Consider the following 23,601-nt stretch of genomic DNA (forward strand, 5'->3'; position numbering starts at 1 on the left):
ATTAATTAATATCACATATTCCATTTTAGAATATTGATTCCAACATTTAGGAATTTGTCATACTCATTATTTATTTTATTTAGATAACACACATTTTTCTCAATTGATAGAAAAGAAAGTTAAAGTGTTTATTACTCAGTCATGTCCAACTCTCTTTGCAACCCTATGGACTGTAGGACTGTAGGCTCCTCTCTCCATGGAATTCTACAGGCAAGAATACTGGAGTGGGTAGCCATTCCCTTCTCCAGGGGATCTTCCTGACCCAGGGATTGAATGCAGGTCTCCTGCATTGCAGGCAGATTCTTTACCATTTGAATGATCATATTGATCCCAACATTTAGGAAATTCTGATACTGGTTATTTACTTTATTTAGATAACATCCTTTTTCTCAATTTATTGGATGACAGATCTTTATTTTTTTTTTTTTTTTTTTTCATTAAAAGACTTTATTTATTTATTTTTTTTATTATTATTATTATTTTTTTTTTCCAGTGGGTTTTGTCATACATTGATATGAATCAGCCATGGATTTACATGTATTCCCAATCCCGATCCCCCCTCCCACCTCCCTCTCCACCCGATTCCTCTGGGTCTTCCCAGTGCACCAGGCCGGAGCACTTGTCTCGTGCATCCCTCCTGGGCTGGTGATCTGTTTCACCATAGATAGTATACATGCTGTTCTTTTGAAATATCCCACCCTCACATTCTCCCACAAAGTTCAAAAGTCTGTTCTGTATTTCTGTGTCTCTTTTTCTGTTCTGCATATAGGGTTATCGTTATCACCTTTCTAAATTCCATATACATGTGTCAGTATGCTGTAATGTTCTTTATCTTTCTGGCTTACTTCACTCTGTATAAGGGGCTCCAGCTTCATCCATCTCATTAGGACTGGTTCAAATGAATTCTTTTTAATGGCTGAGTAATATTCCATGGTGTATATGTACCACAGCTTCCTTATCCATTCATCTGCTGATGGGCATCTAGGTTGCTTCCATGTCCTGGCTATTATAAACAGTGCTGCGATGAACATTGGGGTGCACGTGTCTCTTTCAGATCTGGTTTCCTCAGTGTGTATGCCCAGAAGTGGGATTGCTGGGTCATATGGCAGTTCTATGTCCAGTTTTTTAAGAAATCTCCACACTGTTTTCCATAGCGGCTGTACTAGTTTGCATTCCCACCAACAGTGTAAGAGGGTTCCCTTTTCTCCACACCCTCTCCAGCATTTATTGCTTGTAGACTTTTGGATAGCAGCCATCCTGACTGGCGTGTAATTCATACACCATGACCAAGTGGGCTTTATCCCAGGAATGCAAGGATTCTTTAATATCCGCAAATCAATCAATGTAATACACCACATTAACAAATTGAAAGATAAAAACCATATGATTATCTCAATAGATGCAGAGAAAGCCTTTGACAAAATTCAACACTCATTTATGATTAAAACTCTCCAAAAAGCAGGAATAGAAGGAACATACCTCAACATAATAAAAGCTATATATGACAAACCCACAGCAAGCATCACCCTCAATGGTGAAAAATTGAAGGCATTTCCCCTGAAATCAGGAACAAGACAAGGGTGCCCACTCTCACCACTACTATTCAACATAGTGTTGGAAGTGCTGGCCACAGCAATCAGAGCAGAAAAAGAAGTAAAAGGAATCCAGATAGGAAAAGAAGAAGTAAAACTCTCACTGTTTGCAGATGACATGATCCTCTACATAGAAAACCCTAAAGATTCTACCAGAAAATTACTAGAGCTAATCAATGAATATAGTAAAGTTGCAGGATATAAAATTAATACACAGAAATCCCTTGCATTCCTATATACTAACAATGAAAAAACAGACAGAGAAATTAAGGAAACAATACCATTCACCATTGCAACAAAAAGAATAAAATACTTAGGAGTATATCTACCTAAAGAAACAAAGGACCTATACATAGAAAACTATAAAACACTGATGAAAGAAATCAAAGAGGACACAAACAGATGGAGAAACATACCGTGTTCATGGATTGGAAGAATTAATATTGTCAAAATGGCTATTCTACCCAAAGCAGTCTATAGATTCAATGCAATCCCTATCAAGCTACCAATGGTATTTTTCACAGAACTAGACCAAAGAATTTCACAATTTGTATGGAAATACAAAAAACCTCGAATAGCCAAAGTAATCTTGAGAAAGAAGAATGGAACTGGAGAAATCAACCTGCCTGACTTCAGACTCTACTACAAAGCCACAGTCATCAAGACAGTATGGTACTGGCACAAAGACAGAAATATAGATCAATGGAACAGAATAGAAAGCCCAGAGATAAATCCACGAACCTATGGACACCTTATCTTTGACAAAGGAGGCAAGGATATACAATGGAAAAAAGATCTTTAAAAAACATGTAAAGTAATTGTGTTTCTGTCACAAAGGTAACTCATATATATTTATAAAAAGTTAAAACTACAGATAAGTCAAAAAAGGATGTTAAAGATCTATCATAATCCCACAACCCAGAGATTATCACTGTTTACTCACTCTCCTTTCAGACATTTTCTACTGAATAAATACTGACTTACATGCATCACCTAAAATTAATTTCTGGAGAGTACTTCAAATATCTGGACACAATAAAATATGGCAAGACAGGAGTAACAGTCAAAGCAGTAATACAGATGAAACAGTTCTGTTTGTTTGTATTCCATTGAAGTGAAGGCAGGTCAAGGCAGCAAGGATACAGCAGAAGTAAGTCTTCTGGCATTGCCTCAACATTTAACTTTACAATTCTACATTTCAGTTCGTGAGGCAAAGGCATTTTCTGCATGTTCTGCAGTCCACTGTGGTCTCCAGCTGGAAGGCTGCTCTGCTTCTCCCTGCAGGATAATCAGCCATGCAGAGCCGCTCCTATAATGTATGGTGTGCTCCCACATGTGGCCATCCAGCTCGTGATTGCCTTGCATCCCCTGACATCCTAATGCAAGAAGTAGGATCTTCCCTGGATGAGTGACATTCAATTATCCAAGAAAGAAATTCTTAAAGGACCACATGATACAAAGATAAATCACCTTGGCTGACAGCTTCATTACAAAACTGACACAGGGGGAAGAGAAGTAGCCCACTAGGCTAAAGGTACCTTCTCAGCCACTCCCCAAGCATCCGTGATGTCTGCCGAAAGGAGAGCCTTAGCCAGATGAGTTGGGCAAAGCTGAGGAGTCGCGTCATGAGAGGATTAGATTTTCCCCACAACATCAAGGACTGAGATTCTGACGTCAACTGCTTGATAAATCACCCCTGAGAAGTTCCTGACAAATAGCTGTAATACTATGTATTATGATACGGTCCCCGACTGGGTAATCCAAAGCTATTTCCTCTTCCGAGCACCTCAGCTAGCTAGCTACTAACAATCTACGATAGATCTCAGCTTCTTGGTTGCTTTTTATACTTTACCAGGCACATTAGATGTCCGTCTTATTCTTAATGTTATCTCTATCAGCAAGCACAATGCTTAGCACTTGGAAGACAATGTATAAATATTGGTGAATGGATGAATATACAAACAACTAAAAGTATAAGTGGTGGAATGCCTTACCAGCTGAACGCAGACTTCTGGCCCATGCGTTTGCTCACAGGCAGGAGGATAGCCCACTTCACCACACTGACTGCACAGAAGAAGTCAGATCTGCTTTCACTTCGCATCCTCCACCCAACAACTTTCACACCATTTCCTGACATTAGTAAGAAATAGGACTAAGTAGTAAGAAACAGGACTAAGTAAGACCTTTGCTTTTTTCAAAAGGAATACTAACACTATTAAAATCCTGTAATTAATATGAGACGATTTGGATGATGCAAGTAAAACACTAAACGTCATGTGCGCATAGTCGCCCACTTGTGTCCAGCTCTTTGTGACCCCAGGGACTGTGGCCCGCCAGGCTCCTCTGTCCACGGAGTCTCCAGGCAGGAATACTGGAGTGGGCTGCCATGCCCTCCTCCAGGAGATCTCCCCAACCCAGGGATGGAACCCAGGTCTCCCACATTGCAGGCAGATTGTTTACTGTCTGAACCATTGTGTCTGACGCATAATAAGTGTTCTCTAAACAGTCACTATTTGGCTCTTGGCCACTAATGCTAGAGGCTCATGGCCGCAATAATGAGCCTTTCCCAGCGTCTGAAAGAAAAATACCATCTGACTGGAGGAAGAAAACACAGAGCATGCTAGAAGTCCTTGCTTCACACTTATCCTGGGAGCTAGGCATCTGCCTCAGGAGGACAAGTCAAAGGGAAAACTCCCCTAGAAGCCTACCTGCTAGTTGCGTAACTACAATTAAATCAGAATATTACAATTAAAAGGAGTTTTGGTGATTTGACAGAAGCGACTTAGCGGCAGCAGCAGTGATAATAAGTCTAGCCTCCTACTGCATATTTGAATCGCGTGTATAAAATCCTCAGCGAAGGATACTCAGTTCTCATAGCCACTGGTGAGAAGCCTGCTCCCAAATATATTCAGGAAAGAGGTCCTCAGGGAAGAAAAATGCAAAGTTGTATTTATTCTCTCCTGTGTTTTTTTTTTAATACGATAAATTCAACAATATGAAATTCTACACTGCATGTCATGCATAGACTGCCATGGAGAGTTTCTTTTAAATTTCTGAAATAATCTTATTCTCATTTTGATTCCAGTAATAGGAGATGTAATGAAAATGTCAAAAGAGGTTACTAAACGATTTAGCCACATTTTCAATTCCTGTGTTGCATTTTTAATAGTTACATTAAAAAGTGAATACTTTAGGGACTCTCACTCACTCTCAGGGAAAATGAGGTGTTCTGGAGATATAGCTTTGATATAAGTAAAGGCTTTAACGAGACAGCTACTTAATTATGCATTAATATAAATGCTGAATAGGAGGTGTTTCATAATGAAGGGATCCCCTATTGCAGATTATACCCTGCTCTTCCTATTAATGTTTTGCTCCTATTACTGATTGTAGAGCTCACCAAGTTTGGACGGACCAGAAATGCCTAATTAAATGAGCTGGTTTCTTGGGAGATGGGAGGGAAAAAGGAAATTGATGCCTGTATGGGAAAAACAGTTAGTCATTGAGATAAAATGAATCAGAGGTTTATAATGAAGGATTATATTGCTTTATGACTTGATGTGTCAAAAACACCATAGTTAGAATTAACACACAAATATTACCACCTGGTAGAAAAGGGATTAGAAAATGATCGTGGCAGGGTACAAGTTAGTCCACTTAAAAGGAAAACAGTCAAAATTCCCTGAGCCCTCAAAGGACCTTAGTCAAGAATGCAAGCTGATTTTTTTTGTAAAGTGGGAAGTCTGAAACAGATTTCACATGTGACAACTTTATGCCTTGCACTTTAGAATGTGATAGTGCAAGTTGTGTTTTTTTCTTTCTTCCTACCACCATCCTATTTGTAAAGATAAAATTAAATTAAATGTCTAAGTAGCTTTGAAAGCAAAACATAACAGAAGGGTGAAATCTGAAGTGTACATGATGCAGGTAAAGACTTAGGATGTTTCTATTTGTAGCTAAAACAGGTACTTCAAGAATTATATCATGAAATGGAACTCAGAAGTTATTAAAGACAATTCAGGATCAGTCTCTTCAATTGTGTCCGATTCTTTGCGATCCTATGGACTGTAGCCCGCCAGACTCCTCTGCCCATGGGATTCTCCAGGCAAGAATACTGGAGTGGATTGTCATTTCCTTCTCCGGGGATCATCCTCACCCCAGGACTGAAACTGCGTCTCCTGTGTCTCTTGCATTACAGGTGGATTCTTTACCGCTGGGCCACTGGGGAAGACCATTAAAGACAGTAGGACTTTCTTTTCTTCCCAAAGTTCTGAAGTCTTTGAAAAGATCAAGTACCTGTAAAAGTGCCACCCCTTTAAGGAACACAGCAAGCTAAAGTGAGAATCTTTCAAGAGAATTAAGTGATAGTGAAGGGATAAATTTTCGGAATGCACAGATCTATACAAAAAGGATCCTAATGATCTGGATAACCATGATGGTGTGGTAAATCACCTAGAGCCAGACATCCTGGAGTGTGAGTCAACTGGCCCTTAGGAAGCATCACTAAGAGCAAAGCTAGTGGAGATGATGGAATTCCAGTTGAACTATTTCAAATCCTAAAAGATGATGCTGTTAAAGTGCTGCATTCAATATGCCAGCAAATTTGGAAAACTCAGCAGTGACCACAGGACTGGAAAAGGTCAGTTTTCATTCCAATCCCAAAGAAGGACAATGCCAAAGAATGTTCAAACTACTTCACAGTTGCACTTATTTCACATGCTAACAAGGTCATTCTTGAAATCCTTCAAGCTAGGCTTCAACAGTATGTGAACCAAGAACTTCCAGCTGTTCAAGCTGGATTTGGACAAGGCAGAGGAACCAGAGATCAAATTGCCAACATCTACTGGATCATAGAAAAGGCAAGGGGAATCCAGACAAACATCTGCTTCATTGCCTATGCTAAAGGTTTTGACTGTATGGATCACAAAAAAACTGTGGAAAATTCTTAAAGAGATGGGAATACCAGACCACCTTACCTGTCTCCTGAGAAAACTGTATTCAGGTCAAGAAGCAACAGTTAGAACTGGACATGGAACAGCAGACTGGTTCCAAATTGGAAAAGGAGTACATCAAGTTTGTATATTGTCATTGTGCTTATTTAACATATATGCAGAATACATTGTGCAAAATGCCAGGCTGGATGAAGCACAAGCTGGAATCAAGATTGCAGGAAGAAATATCAGTAACCTCAGACATGCAGATGACACCACCTTTAGGGCAGAAAGCAGAGGCACTAAAGAGCCTCTTGATGAAAATGAAAGAGGAGAGTGAAAAAGCTGGCTTAAAAATCAACATTCAAAAAACTAAGATCATGGCATCTGGTCCCATAACTTCATGGCAAATAGATGGGCAAACAATGGAAACAGTGACAGGCTTAAGTTTTTTGGGCTCCAAAATCACTGCAGATGGTGACTGCAGCCATGAAATTAAAAGATGCTTACTCCTTGGAAGGAAAGTTATGACCAGCCTAGACAGCATATTACAAAGCAGAGACATTACTTTGCTAACAAATGTCTGTATAGTGAAAGCTATGGTTTTTCCAGTAGTCACCTAAGGATGAGAGAGTTAGGCCATAAATAAGGCTGAGCATTGAAGAATTGATATTTTTGAACTGTGGTGCTGGAGAAGACCCTTAAGAGTCCCTGGGACAGCAAGGGGATCAAACCAGTCAATCATAATGAAATCAAGCCTGACTATTCATTGGAAGGAATGATGCTGAAGCTAAAGCTCCAATACTATGACCAACTGATGTGAAGAGTCAACTATTAGAAAGGCCCCTGATGCTTGGAAAGATTGAAGGCAGGAGGAGAAGGGGATGACAGAGGATGAGATGGTTGGATGGCACCACTGACTCAATGGACATGAGTTTAAGCAAACTCTGAGAGATGGTGAAGGACAGGGAAGTCTGGGGTGCTGCAGTTCATGGGGTTGCAAAGAGTCAGACAAGACTGAGCGACTGAACAACAACTCATTGAGATCTATTTTCCTTTGCTTAGTTGTCAAGGGCTCAAAATGCTAAAGTAATAACCATAGAATTGTCACAATTATATTTTATTTATTTCTAAGATTTTTTTTACTAAGAAAACTATGTTCAATTTTTTTTTAAATTTATGACACGAATCTATTAATAGTCCTTGGGAATGATTTTACATATAGATATAACCTTATAGGTCAAATGGAATATGGTGTGAATATGTTTGATAAGGAAAAGCAAGCCCTTTATATGGATTGGAGAGGATCATTACATGGATCATTAGCCAAAGATGGTGAACAACTTATTTTAGAACAATACAGTGATGATTCTTTTTAGGCTAAACTGTAAAGTTGATTTAATCTGTTCTTGACATTCTCCTTCATATTCACTTTTCTGCCCACACAATTCCACATACCTCTGGTCTGGTTGCCCTCATTATTACTGCATTTGATGGATCTTTATGATGACTCTGTTTGCTTGTCATCGTGTTTCCTAGAGGACGTGTAGCATGGTGACACTTCTGACTTGTAGGAAGGAACAGAACATGAGCATCTCGGTGCCATTCTGTCCTTCTTTAAGAGTAGCATCACCCTGGACCGGTAGATGCCTTCTGCTGTGTGCCTGCTTTCACTTGGAGAGCAGACCTTGGTCAGGCCATGCTAACTTTTAAGAGGCAGGTCTTAGAGACATTTTTTTCACTAGACTCCTTCTATCAGACATCAAAAATAATATAGAGTGATTACCCTTATTGCTGTTTATGTAGTGTTTGCCTGCCTTGCAGACAAACTTTTTCTCAGATGAACCACCCCAAAGTTTAGACTGAGCAGCAGGTTACAGATAATGGTTGGGAACCAATTTGCCTTTAGAGTCCAATCATGTTCCCCATTACAGCACTTCTGGAAATACAACTGGCATTTAGAGACACACTCTTCTGTTTATCAATTGGTTCTTAACATTAGGGGATAAGATAAGAGAGATAGTGTTTAATTAAAAACCAACTTTAAAAACTAACATTGTCAAGCATGTTATCTTGTCCATATTTTAGCCGATACAAATTAAGAGATGTGTTTTCTGAATGATACTCTGGGTTAGCTTGAAATTCCATAGAGGTGTTGATATTTATTTCATTTTTAGTTTATTATTAGTTAATGTAAGAAATTTCATCTGTAGACTTTTACATATGCATATTCTTATTTTTACAACCTTCAGTTCATCTCAGTCACTTAGTTGTGTCCAACTCTTTGTGACCCCATGAACTACAGCACGCCAGGCCTCCCTGTGCATCACCAACTCCTGGAGTCCACCCAAACCCATGTCCATTGTGTCAGTGATGCCAACCAGCCATCTCATCCTCTGTTGTCCCCTTCTTCTTCTGCCCTCAATCTTTCCCAGCATCAGGGTATTTTCAAATGAGTCACCTCTCTGCATCAGGTGGCCTAAGTATTGGAGTTTCAGCTTCAACATCAGTCCCTCCAATGAACACCCAGGACTGATCTCCTTGAGGATGGACTGGTTGGATCTCCTTGCAGTGCAAGGGACTCTTAAGAGTCATCTCCAACACCACAGTTCAAAAGCATCAATTCCATGGTGCTCAGATTTCTTTATAGTTCTTCTTCTTTATAGTCCAACTCTCACATCCATACATGACTACTGGAAAAACCATAGCCTTGACTAGACGGAACTTTGTTGGCAAAATAATGTCTCTGCTCTTTAATATGCTGTCTAGGTTGGTCATAACTTTCCCTCCAAGGAGTAAGCGTCATTTAATTTCATGGCTGCAATCACCATCCACAGTGATTTTGGAGGACAAAAAAATAAAGTCAGCCACTGTTTCTACTGTTTCTCCATCTATTTGCCATGAAGTGATGGGACCAGATGCCATGATCTTAGTTTTCTGAATGTTGCACTTTAAGCCAACTTTTTCACTCTCCTCTTTCACTTTCATCAAGAGGCTCTTTAGTTCTTCCTCACTTTCTGCCATAAGGGTGGTGTCACCTGCATATCTGAGGTTATAGAAATTTCTCCCGGCAATCTTGATTCCAGCTTGTGCTTTATCCAGCCCAGCGTTTCTCATGATGTACTCTGCATATAAGTTAAATAAGCAGGGTGACAATATACAGCCTTGATGTACTCCTTTTCCTATTTGGAACCAGTCTGTTGTTCCATGACCAGTTCTAACTGTTGCTTCCTGACCTGCATACAGGTTCCTCAAGAGGCAGGTCAGATGGTCTGGTTTTCCCATCTCTTTCAGAATTTTTCACAATTTATTTTGTGATCCACACAGTCAAAGGCTTTGGAATAGTCAATAAAGCAGAAATAGATGTTTTTCTGGAACTCTCGTGCTTTTTTGATGATCCAGCGGATGTTGGCAGTTTGAACTCTGGTTCCTCTGCCTCTTCTAAAACCAGCTTGAACATCTGGAAGTTCACGGTTCACATATTGCTGATTTACATTTACAACCTTGAGTGAGTGAGTGAAGTCGCTCAGTCGTATCTGACTCTTTGCGACTCCACGGACTGTAGTCTACCAGGCTCCTCTGTCCGTGGGATTCTCCAGGCAAGAATACTGGAGTGGGTTGCCATTTCCTTCTCCAGGAGACCTTCCCAACCCAGGGATCGAACCCGGGTCTTCCACATTGCAGGCAGACGCTTTGCCATCTGAGCCACCAGGGAAGCTTTACAACCTTATCAGGTGCCAATTATTGTCCCTATAGAAAAGCAGGATCAAATAACAATAACTAAATGACAATTATCTGAGCTAGATTTTTAATGAAAATCCTTATTTCAGAGTTCATTCTCCTGAATGTTGCTATTGTGAAAGATATAAACTGTGTACACAAATAATCATTTAATCTAGAAAACTATGTCTACCATTGAGAGAAATGTAAATGCCAACCTGACTTGTAAGTCAGAAATATCTGAAATAGCCTTAATTATTCTCTTAATTTTTTCCTTCAGAACATTATAACTGTTTTTAATCAAATGTTTCTATGGCTATTTAACATCCATTTCCCCAAATGAACTGTACATTCTGTATGAAAGAGAATCATTTCTCTTTTCTCCACCATTGTACCTGCAGCACTCAGCTCACTGTTTGGCTCACTTTAAATAACCAATGTTTGTTGAATAAACTTAGGCATTCAGCCCTATTCAACCTGGTGACTTCACTCCTTTTCAATGAGAAAGATAGTATGAATGGACCAATCAATTTTCTCTCTCCAGAATCTATTTTGGGTCTGTGGGGAGTTTGTTCAGTTCAGTTCAGTCGCTCAGTCATGTCCAACTCTTTGCCATCGCATGGACTGCAGCACGCCAGGCTTCCCTATCCATCACCAACTCCCAGAACTTGTTCAAACTCATGTCCATTGAGTCAGTGATACCATCTAACCATCTTATGCCCTGTCATCCCCTTCTCCTCCTGCCTTCAATCTTTCCCACCATCAGGGTCTTTTCCAATGAGTCACTTCTTCGCATCAGGTGGCCAAGGTATCGGAGCTTCAGCTTCAGTATCAGTCCTTCCAATGAAAATTTGGGACTGATTTCCTTTAGGATTGACTGGTTGGATCTCCTTGCAGGCCAAGGGACTCACAAGAGTCTTCTCCAACACTATACTTCAAAAGCATCAATTCTTCAGTGCTCAGCTTTCTTTATAGTCCAACTCTCACATCCATACATGACTACTGAAAAAACCATAGCTTTGATTAGATGGACTTTTGTTGGCGAAATAATGCACAACTTAATTGCAGTTGAGAATTCCAGCAAAAAAGACAAAGAGGAAGAAACAGAAATTTTCACAAAAGAAGGTTCAGAATGCATTTGAATGCACTCCTCCCTTTTCTTTGTCATTGAGTCCTTCTCCCCACCTTCCCTAGAACCTTTGTGCACCATCTGCTGGCTATATCCAGATTGCTGTATATTTTCAGAATATAACCACATGACCAGGTGTTGGAGACTTTTACTGCACCATTCTCAGCTGTCAAAATGCAGTCTTTATTTGAGGTGAAACTTTTCTGTGAAGTCATCAGCCCTTCTTCCCAGTCAAAGATAATTCTTTCTTTCTCTGCTCTCCTATCAAACATCCTTAAATTTATTTTATAGTATTTATCACAGACTTCCTGGCATTAGTGTTTGCTTTATACAACTCTCTTTCTAACAAAATTCAGAGCTCCTTTGTACCAGGAGTTATGTACTCTCAGTTCCTGGCACTGTATTTTGGGCAAGGAACATAGTCAATTAATGCTTATTAAACTGAATTCTGTATCTTTATTTAGAGCTTGGAGATAATGACTAGCTTGTAAGTAGTGGGAGGCTTCATCATGCCAGAATCATGAAATACTGTCAGTAGTTGAAATGACAACTTGTTCAGTCATAAACTTGTTTGTCAGATGTTTTTTTTAAATGTGTCTTACAGCAGTATTTATGGAAAAGAAATAACAATGCAGATTGCTCCAAGAATAGGTTACCATAATGGGTGCAGATCAAATAACCATTAATACAATTGCAGTGATCTTCTATGTTATTTATTAGGAATAGAATTTTAAATCACCTGGATTTTTATAAAAGCAGAAATTTGCATCTTGTAAGCCTCAGAATAGATTTAACTTTTACTATTTTAACACACATCTCTCCAAAAAATTCATTATTTTTGCATTCAGTTTTATTGATGTATTTGACATATAATACTGCATGGACTAAGTCCATGGGGTCGCAAAGAATTGGACATGACTGAGCGACTTTCATTTTCACTGCATAAGTTTAAGGTCTACAGCATAGTGATTTGACTTACATAATACAATGATCACTACAATAAAGTCCATCATCTCATATAGATTGAAAAGAAAAGGGAAAAAATCCTTCCTTATGGTGAGAATTCTGAGGATATACTGTTTTAACAACTTTCAAATGTAACATACAGCGGTGCTGATTATATTTACCATGCTGCACATTAAATCCCTGGTATTTATTTATCTTATAACTGCATGTTTGTACATTTTGATGCCTAAATCCAATTCCCCTTCCACCCAACCCCCTCCTCAGGAAGCCACAAATCTGATCTCATTTTCTATGAGTTTATTTGTTGGTCTGAGTTGGTATGAGTTTGTTTGTTTTTGAAGTATAGTTAACCTACAAAACTATGGTATTTCCTGGTGCACAACATAATGATTCAGTATTTCCATACATTCTGAAATGATCACCACAATAAATACCATCTGTCACCAAAGATATTGCATCATTATTGACTATATTTCCCACACTATACACTTTCTATCCATGATTCACTTTTCTTATGCAACTGAAAGCATACACCTCTCAATCTCCCTCACCTATTTCTCTAATCCCCCTATGCACCTTCCCTAAGGCAACCACCTGTTTGTTCTCTGTTTCTATGACTCTTCCTATTCTGTTATATTTGAGGTTTTTTGTTTGTTTGTCTTTTAGATTCCACATATAAGTGAAATCATATAGTATTTATCTTTCTCTAACTTATTTCACTTAACATAATACCCTCTAAGCCTATTCATGTTATCACAAACTGTAAGATTTCATTCCTTTATATTCTACTGTTTCAGAAAAACATCTACTTTTGCTTTATTGGCTACACCAAAGCCTTTGACTGTGTGGATCACAGCAAACTGTGGAAAATTCTTCAAGAAATGGGTATATCAGAACACCCAACCTGCCTCCTGAGAAATGTGTATACAGGTCAAGAAACAACAGTTAGAACTGGACATGGAACAATAGACTGGTTCCAGATTGGGAAAGGAATATGTCAAGACTGTATATTGTCACCTTGTTTATTTAACTTATAGGTAGAGTACATCATAGAGAAATGCTGGGTTGGATGAAGCACAAGCTGGAATCAGGATTGCTGGGAAAATATCAATTACTTCAGATATGCAGATGACACCATCCTTATGGCAGAAAGCAAAGAACTAAAGAGCCTCTTGATGAAAGTGAAAAAGGAGAGTGAAAAAGTTGACTTAAAACTCAGCATTCAGAAAACTAAGATCATGGCATCCAGTCCCATCACTTCATGGCAAATAGATGGGAAAACAGTGAGAAATTTTAATTTTAATTTTTTTTTTTTTGGCTTCAAAATCACTGCAGATGGTGACTGCAGCCATGAAATTAAAAGACGCTTGCTCCTTAGAAGAAAAGCTATGACCAACCTAGACAGCATACTAAAAAGCAGAGACATTACTTTGCCAACGAAGGTCCATCTAGTCGAAGTATTGTTTTTGCAGTAGTCATGTGTGGATGTGAGAGTTGGACTATAAAGAAAGCTTAGCACTGAAGAATTGATGCTTTTGAAGTGTGGTGTTTGAGAAGACTCTTGAGAATCCCTTGGATAGCAAGGAGATCCAACCAGTCCATCCTAAGAGAAGTCAGTCCTGAATATTCATTGGAGGGACTGATGCTGAAGCTGAAACTGCAATAGTTTGGCCACCTGATGCGAAGAACCGACTCATTGGAAAAGACCCTAATGCTGAGAAAGATTGAAGGCGGGAGGAGGAGATGACAGAGGATGTGATGTTTGGAAGACATCACTGACCCAATGGACATGAGTTTGAGCAGGCTCTGGGAGATGGTGACTGACAGGTAAGCCTGGTGGTGCTGCAGTCCATGGGGTCAGAAAGAGTCGGACACGACTGAGTGACTGAAATGAACTGATTCCATCTTATATATATATATGGATGTGAAAGTGTTAGTTGTTGAGTCATGTCCAACTCTGCCACCCCATGGAGTGTAGCCCACCAGGCTCCTCTGTATATATATTGCACCGTGCTCAATTGCTAAGTCATGTCTGACTCTATGTGACCCCATGGACTGTGTAACCCATCAGGCCTCTCTGTCCATGGAGTTTTCTAGGCAAGAATATTGGAGTGGGTTACTGTTTCCTTCTACAGGGCATCTTCCCAAGCCAGGGATCTAACCAGCATCTCCTGCTTTGGCAGGCAAAGTCTTTACCACTGAGCTACCAGAGAAGCCCTGCAATGAACATAGGTGTGCATATATCTTTTAGATTTAGCATTTCTGTTTTCTTCAGATAAATACCTAGAAGTGAATTGCTAGATTGTATGGTAGTTTTAGTCTTAATTATTCTGAAGAAACTCCATACTGTTTTCATAGTCACACACTAATTTACATTCCCCACTAGTACATGGGTTCTCTTTTCGCTACATCCTTTGCCAGCACTTGTTATTTGTGGCCTTTTAGATGATATGCTGAGAAAGATTGAAGGCAGGAGGAGAAGGGGACGACAGAGGATGAGATGGTTGAATGGCATCACCGACTCTATTGACATGAGTTTGTGTAAGATCTGGGAGTTGGTGATGGACAGGGAAGCCTGGTGTGCTGCAGTCCATGGGGTCACAAAGAGTTGGACATGACTGAGCAAATGAACTGAACTGAACTGAGATGATATCCATTCTAGCAGGTGTGAGGTGATATCTCATTGTGGTTTTGATTTGATTTCCTTGATGGCTAGTGATGTTGAGCATGTTTTCACATGCCTGTTGGCCACCTGTATGTCTTCTTTGGAAAAACTTTCATTTATTTCCTCTGCCAACTTTTTCCATCAAGTTACTTGTTTTTCTGATTTGGGTTGCTTCAGCTCTTTGTATATTTTGGATATTAACTCTTTATCAGAGTTATGTTGCTTGCAAATATCAAATTTCATTCAATAGGTGGTCTTTTAATTTTGTTGATACTTTTCTTTGCTGTGCAACAATTTTTAATTAGGTCCCATTTGTTTAATTTTGCTTTTGTTTTCCTTAACTGAGGAGATGTATCCAACTAAGACCAATGTCAAAGAACATACTGCTACTGTTTTCTTCTAGTAGTTTTATAGTTTCAGGTCTCACATGTAAATCTTTAATCCATTTTTCAGTTTATTTTTGAATGCGGTGTCAGAAAGTCATCCAATTTGATTCTTTTGCATGTAGTTACCAGTTTTCCCAGTGCTATTAATTTCTTAAGGTTAAATAGAACAGGATGAATTTCTGGTTTTCAACCAAAGCAGCCTACTTGCCACAGTTACTGAAATAGAAGAGAAGTGACATTTACCAGAAATATTAGAAAAAGCATAGGAAGGAAAGCCTTACTGAAAGATGGTGTTTGTGAGCTCTCTGGATATTATCTACTCTGTATGGGTTTCTGTGGGGTTTAGGGAGAATGGTGGAGAATGAAAAGCATCTAATTTTGATTGATTACTTCATTTCAAGATAGGTGAATTAGCTGTCTAATACAGCATCATTATTGCTTCCTTTTGACACCAGTGCTCCATTCTTAGAGCATGATAGTGTCCATAACTCCCGTATCCCAAGTATGCAATAAACTGAGTCAGAGTCTTCCAGTAGCCAATCTTAAATTAGATAAACTTCGAAAGTTATATTAAAATTTTAACTGAAAACATAAACACCATTTTCAGAAATTGCTTAATTATTATGCAAACACTGGGGAAATTTGACTGAATACATCTTAAACAATTGGTTTCATATATTAAGAGTAAGGTGAGTGCAATTTTCAATAAACAATTACTAAGTTGTCATATAACAAGGCAAGATTTTATTTCCCATTAGTTGAGGTGTAAGCTATCCTTATTCCAAACATTGAATCTACATATTCATTTACGGTAGACAAAAGAGCATGTACACATACAGTTGAACTAAACATGAGCTTGCATCAAAAATGACAGGCATTTATTAGTGATCTAATATTGAATGTGATATGAGTACTTCCAAAGAATCGTAAAAACTTAAAGTGTATAAGTAAACCATTTACTTAGAGGAATTAATGTAAATTGATCTTTAAGAAGAATGGTAAGATACAAGTTGCATTTGAAATATTCAAAATATGAAAGCTGTTGTTTTTCCCTAATTATTCTTTAAAAGGATTCTTTCCTTACAGGTTATTAGTTTCAAAGTGTGGTTCAAAGATTCTTAGGAATACCTGAGACATTTCAAGTGTCTATGAGGTCAAAGCTGCTTTCATAATAATGCCAAGATGCTATTTGACTTTTTCACTGTGTTGACCTTGGCACTGATGGTAAAAGGCAATGGTGGGTAAAAACTGTTGATTCCTTAACTTGAATCAAGGCAATGGCACCAAGATACTTAGTCTAAGCCATTATAGTCTCCAATGTCATACACTCACAGGGGTAAAAAAAATTAATTTTACTTAAGGATGCTGAAGCAATAAGATGTAATAATTTCATTAATTACTATTTTATATCTATAGTCTTGAGGATTATTGTTTGCTTAAAGTGGGCCAGGTAACGTGTTCTTCATACTTTCAATGAAACAAAGAATCTGTAAGATTGCAGTAAAAAATATGAAATTCTCTTCTCCATACTATATTGTTCTAGGACAAAGGTTTTTAAAGAAATAAAATGTCAAAATTTGATGCGGTATGATGAAAAAACCATTCTAATGGGCATTGGTTTCAGAAGGCAGAGTGAGTTTCTCAACTCCAGAGTTATCCTACAATATGATAGATGGCAGCTTGGGGGAATTCTACAGACTGTGGTAGAAGGGAAGAGTAGCATGCTACCTGAATTGGGAGAAGTCATTCCCACATGGAATTTCATAGCTGCCTGCTTTCCCCTGAAGCCTGAAAATTGGAGCATATACTTGACTGAGTAGAAGATATGATTCTCAGAACTGGTTGAAAATTTGGGTATCTTGATCAAAAATAAATACATGGAAAAAAAAAAAGAACAGAAAAGGCAAGGGAGGGAAGAGAGAAGAAAAAGAGAAAAACCAAAAGTTATTACCTCTAAGCATCCAAGTTTGTGTTTATGCCCATATGAGGTCCAAATTCTCTCTGGGGTTAAGTCCACCAAACTCACCAGCTTTATCGAAGGAGACAGTATGGGAGCTTTTAAGGATCTGTCATCCTAGAGGCTGAACATAAAGCAATTCCTGCTTTGTAGTCTACATTCTGATTGGCATAAAATAATTTCTAAGTGCAAACTTTTGTTTTCATGATTCCTTATTCTCCGAATATGTGGCTGTGATCCACCTACTTTAGCTCATCATCTGTGTGAAGTTTGGCCTTCAATTTTACCAATTTTTTCTCATCTCACCTATTTTTTGTTTGCTTGTTTGTTGAATCTACTACTGCTTTTTCTTTCTTTTATTCACTAGTTATTCTTCATAGCTTATTATTTCTATCCGACTGAAATGGTAAACAGTGGTCATGGAGTTGTCTCCCATCACCATTTCCACAGATACACCCAGCATCTGGATTTTCTGAGACTTCTGTTTCTTTTTACATTCCAAAATATTCCCATTTTGCCACATGTGGTACTCCAGTGTTTGCCCACTTCTAATCAAATGCCTTCCCTGTGGTCTTTACCTGAAAGAAAAGACCCGACAATCAGAAACTTGGCCAGTTTGTGCCTCAGGTACCTGCTTTCCACTTATTTAGCATACATCATACAAGTCATAGTCTCTATGACCTTGCAGGGGGCATCCCAGGTTGCACTAGTGATAAAAAAAAATCCACGTGCCAACACAGGAGACATGGGTTCAACCCCTGGGCTGGGAAGATCCCTTAGAGTAGGAAATGGCAACATGCTCCAGTATTCTTGCCTGGAAAATTCTGTTGACTGAAGATCCTGGTGGGCTATAGTCTATGGGGTTGCAAAGAGTCGACATGCCTGAGCGACAGAGCACACACAGACATCACCTTGCAGTAGCAGATAGAAATGGCCCTTTAGAAACCAGATCTGAAAGAGACACGTGCACCCCAACGTTCATCGCAGCACTGTTTATAATACCCAGGACATGGAAGCAACCTAGATGTCCATCAGCAGACGAATGGATAAGGAAGCTGTGGTACATATACACCATGGAATATTACTCAGCCATTAAAAAGAATTCATTTGAATCAGTTCTAATGAGATGGATGAAACTGGAGCTCATTATACAGAGTGAAGTAAGCCAGAAAGATAAAGACCAATACAGTATACTAACGCATATATATGGAATTTAGAAAGATGGTGACGATAACCCTATATGCAAAACAGAAAAAGAGACACAGATGTACAGAACAGACTTTTGGGCTCTGAGAGAAGGCGAGGGTGGGATGTTTCGAGAGAACAGCATCTAAACATGTATATTATCAAGGGTGAAACAGATCACCAGCCCAGGTTGGATGCATGAGACAAGTGCTCGGGCCTGGTGCACTGGGAAGACCCAGAGGGACCAGGTGGAGAGGGAGGTGGGAGGGGGGATCGGGATGGGGAATACATGTAAATCCATGGCTGATTCATGTCAATGTATGGCAAAAACCACTACAATATTGTAAAGTAATTAGCCTCCAACTAATAAAAATAAATGAAAAAAAAAAAAAAAAAAAAAGGCCCTTTAAGGAGGGAGCCACCATCTTTCTAGATGATGTGAAGACTCTCCTTCAGATTTCTTTTTCCTCATCTGGCTTCTGCCCAGTTCTCTACTGGAACCTGTTCTGGCCAAGGTTCCTCTTGCTTTCTCTGCTGACAAGACAGGTGATCCCTGCCCCGTCCTTTCCTGACTTCAGGAACAGGGGACAACATCCCCTCCCCCTCCACCCCCCCACCCCAATCTCCTCCATGGGCTCCTCTTCCATGTTTAAATGTTGTGTTCCTCAAATTTTCTCCTAGTTCCTTGCTCACCCAGCTCCATACCCTTGTCTGCTGGACCCCTTTCATGCTGAGGGCTTGTATTCCTCACATCTGCAGATAGAGACCCACCCTCTCCCTTGTGTTCCTTGCTCAGGTCTACACCATGTATCCCCAAGATCTCTTACAAATACATTAGATACTTCTTACTAAAAATGAATTTGATGTGGACACACAAAATATGTCACCTTAACACACTGACTCTTTTAAGCTGAAGGAGTCTGAGAAAACAGCAGAAGCAGGGACATCACTCTGAACTCCCTCACCCTTGTCTGCCCCCTGCTTCACCTTTCCTTGAAACAGGCTATAATATATTTCCTCATGTGATAGGGACCCTCTCTATATCTGGAAGAAAGAGCATCCTTTTCTCTGAAGACAAAGGAATGCCAAGAAGAATCCTAATAAATAGGTCTTGTTAAATTCCTCCAAACTTACTATACTTACCTCATACTTCTTAACCTGTCATGTTCCCCTTAGCTGTCCACTCTTCATCAAAGCAGCATAAAAGAACAAAGGTCTGGCAGTGTCTTTATGTCTTCATACCTTTGTGAAGGTTTCCATATCCCATAAACTATTAACTTGTAATCTCCTCTTAATCTGGCCTCATCAGTTTAATTTTTAGACCCAATCTGGGACCCTAAGAGGGTTGAGGAAAACTTTTTCCTCCTCTGAAAACTCAGTCCCTCCTCTGCCTCTACCCCTTACAAACCTGCTTCTCCTCCTGAGTTCCCAATCTCAATGCTACCACCGTTCACCCAAGGTGTCAAAGCCAGAAACTAAAGAACCATCCTCTCATGGGGACATGACCTGCTCCCACACTCCTACATCTAATCACCCAAATTCTGATAATTTAAACTGTTGAATATTTCTGAAAGCTGTTTTCTCCTGCTCTGGACTCTCATTATCTTTTGCCCAGATTACAGCAACAACTTCCCAGCTGGTCTTCCCTAGAAGATCACTTTCTTATTGCCCTTAACATCCTTTCCACATCTCAGTTAGTTGAATACTGTCTTTTTAATATGCTGTTTGACAAAATGGAACATAAGCATAAAGCACTACTGCATACCAAAATATAATCATTGTCTTTAGGAAAATCACATGTGCAGTTTGCACTGCAAATTAGCCTGGACGCCTTTTTATGGAATATAATTTTTATTTGAAAGTACTAATGAACTATAGACATCCAGACTTGGACACTTAATAGACATATCATGACAATGAGCTCATCATTTTAAGAGAAACACTGGACAGTACATTTTCTTCAATGATAAAATTTGAAATTAGGAGTAAAAATATATAATTTTATATATTTTATATATATTTATATATTTTATAATTTTGGAACACTGGTATTCACCAACATGAGTTTGACAGCCTTCCAATTCTAAAGACTTTTCTGATGAGATTTGTGTTATAGTAAGAAATATGATTCTTTTGTTATTAAATAATGGAATCTGTCAACATTTGGAAGATGTATAGAACCCAGTGAACTTATCTTCCTCAAAGAACCAATGAGTGATACTCCAAAATCTGTTCAAAGTGAAGAAAAAAATGATAGATTTTAACAAAACAGAATGTGACTATTTCTTTTAGAAGATTTCAGATTTCAAATCACAACTTACATTTATGAAACTACCACACATTGAGTTTGGTGTACAAGAAAGACTATCCATGATTAATCTGCAAAAGTTCTTTTTTTTTTTCCAACTATTTAATATGACAGGCTACATTCCTTTACATCTTTCCACCAAAGAAATGTTTCACAACAGATTGAATGAAGAAGCTGTTATAAGAATACAGATGTCTTCTATTAAGTAAGACATTAAAGAGAATTTGACAATTATAAAGCAAAGCCACTCTTAAGGTTAACTATTTTTTGTTTTATAAAAGTATTTTACTTAATTTATATTAAATTACAATGAGATTATTAATGCTGTTTTAAAGGAATTAATATATAACTTAAAGCTTCTTAGTTTTCATTTTAATATGATAAATATTGACAGATACTGTCAACATTAAAAATAGCACTTATAGATCCTCAATAATTTTTAAGAATGTTAAGAAGTCCTGGGAAACCAAAAGTTTCACAACTAATTTCTTATAATATTTACAGTATATAATACAGTGCTGAATAGCTGAATAAACACTTGCTACTTCTCATTAATTGATAATTGTGATATCATCAATTTAATTTTTTCTGAGACAGAATTCCAAATAAAGATTTAGTTACACGATTGAGTTTTTCTAAGTATTATTTCCCAGATTTAAAGATAAAATAATGTTTTTGAAAACTTACTGCAATTCTTTTTCTAGTCTGAAAGATACACATCTTTAACACAAAAATGCTACTATTAGGAATTTATCTTAAGAGAAAAACTAAGCAAATGTATCAAGGATATATATTAAAAGATCTTCACTGGAATGTGTAATGGTAATAGAAATGTACAAATAAATAAATACTGACACAGAAGAGCTATATAAAAAAGATCTTAATGACCTAGATAACCACGATGGTGTGATCACTCACCTACAGCCAGACATCCTGGAATGTGAAGTCAAGTGGGCCTTAGGAAGCATCACTACAAACAAAGCTAGAATAGGTGATGGAATTCCAGTTGAGCTATTTCAAATCCTAAAACATTATGCCGTGAAAGTGCTGCACTCAATATGCCAGCAAACTTGGAAAACTCAGCAGTGGCCACAGGACTGGAAAAGGTCAATTTTCATTCCAGTCCCAAAGAAAAGCAATGCCAAAGAATGCTCATACTACTGCACAATTGCACTCATCTCACACACTAGCAAAGTAATGCTCAAAATTCTCCAAGCCAGGCTTCTACAGTATGTGAACTGTGAACTTCCAGATGTTCAAGGTGGTTTTAGAAAAGGCAGAGGAAGCAGAGATCAAATTGCCAACATCTGTTGGATTATCGAAAACACAAGAGAGTTCCAGAAAAACATCTACTTATGTTTTATGGACTATGCCAAAGCCTTTGACTATATGGATCACAAGAAACTGTGGAAAATTCTTAAAGAGATGGGAATACTTGCCTCCTGAGAAACATGTACACAGGTCAAAACCCAATAGTTATAACCGGACATGGAACAACAGACTGATTCCAAATTGGGAAAGGAATATGTCAAGGCTATATATTGTCACCCTGCTTGTTTAACTTATATGCAGGGTACATCATGAGAAATGTTGGGGTGGATAAAACACAAGCTGGAATCAAGATTGCCGGCAAAAAATATCAATAACCTTAGATATGCAGATGACACCTTAAGGCAGAAAGCAAAGATCTAAAGAGCCTCTTGATGAAAATGAAAGAGGAGAGTGAAAAAGTTGGCTTAAAACTCAACATTCAGAAAACTAGGAGCATGCTATTTGGTCCCATCACTTCATGGCGAATAGATGGGGAAACAATGGAAACAGTAAGAGACTTTATTTTTTTGGACTCCAAATCACTGCAGATGGTGACTGCAGCCATGAAAATAAAAGACACTTGCTCCTTGGAAGAAAAGCTATGACCAACCTACACAGCATATTAAAAAGCAGAGCCATTACTTGGCCAACAAAGGTCCTTTTAGTCAAAATTATGGTTTTTCTAGTAGTCATGTATGGATGTGAGAGTTGGACTATAAAGAAAGCTAAGCACAAAAACAAAAAAGAATTGATGCTTTTGAACTGTGGTGTTGGAGACGACTCTTGAGAGTCCCTTGGACTGCAAGGAGGTCCAATCAGTCAATCCTAAAGGAAATCAGTTCCAAATATTCATTGGAAGGACTGATGCTGAATCTGAAACTCCGATACATGGAACAACAGAGTGGTCCCAAATTGGATCATATTCTTTGCATTGCCACCTGAAGCAAAAATCTGACTCATTGCAAAAGACCATGATGCTGGGAAAGATTAAAGCCAGGAGGAGAAGGGGACAAGAGAGGATGAGATGGTTGGATGGCATCACCAACTCAATAGATATGAGTTTGAGTAGGCTCTGGGAGTTGGTGATGGACAGGGAAGCCTGGTGTGCTGCAGTCCATAGGGTCACAAAGAGTCAGACATGACTGAGTGACTGAACTGAATTGAGAGTGAATTAGTTAAAGTATGGTACATCCATATGACAATCTATTAGAGAGTCACTGAAAGAATAATATAGTTATAAGTGTATTGCAATAAGTGTATATTTATGACATGTAAACTGAAAAGCAGGTATGAAGATAATATGAACTCAGGATAGTATTGCATATGCAGGATTTTCCTCCTCCTTCACCTCCTACTCCATGGTTTAGCTATTGTATCTTCCAGCAGTTGCCTGGTGTTTCAGGCTGAATGAAGCCATATGTCTGGGGAGGAGGAGGGCAGAAAGAATTAAG

The sequence above is a fragment of the Dama dama genome, chromosome 17 (assembly GCF_033118175.1).
Source record: "Dama dama isolate Ldn47 chromosome 17, ASM3311817v1, whole genome shotgun sequence".
NCBI lineage: Eukaryota > Metazoa > Chordata > Mammalia > Artiodactyla > Cervidae > Dama > Dama dama.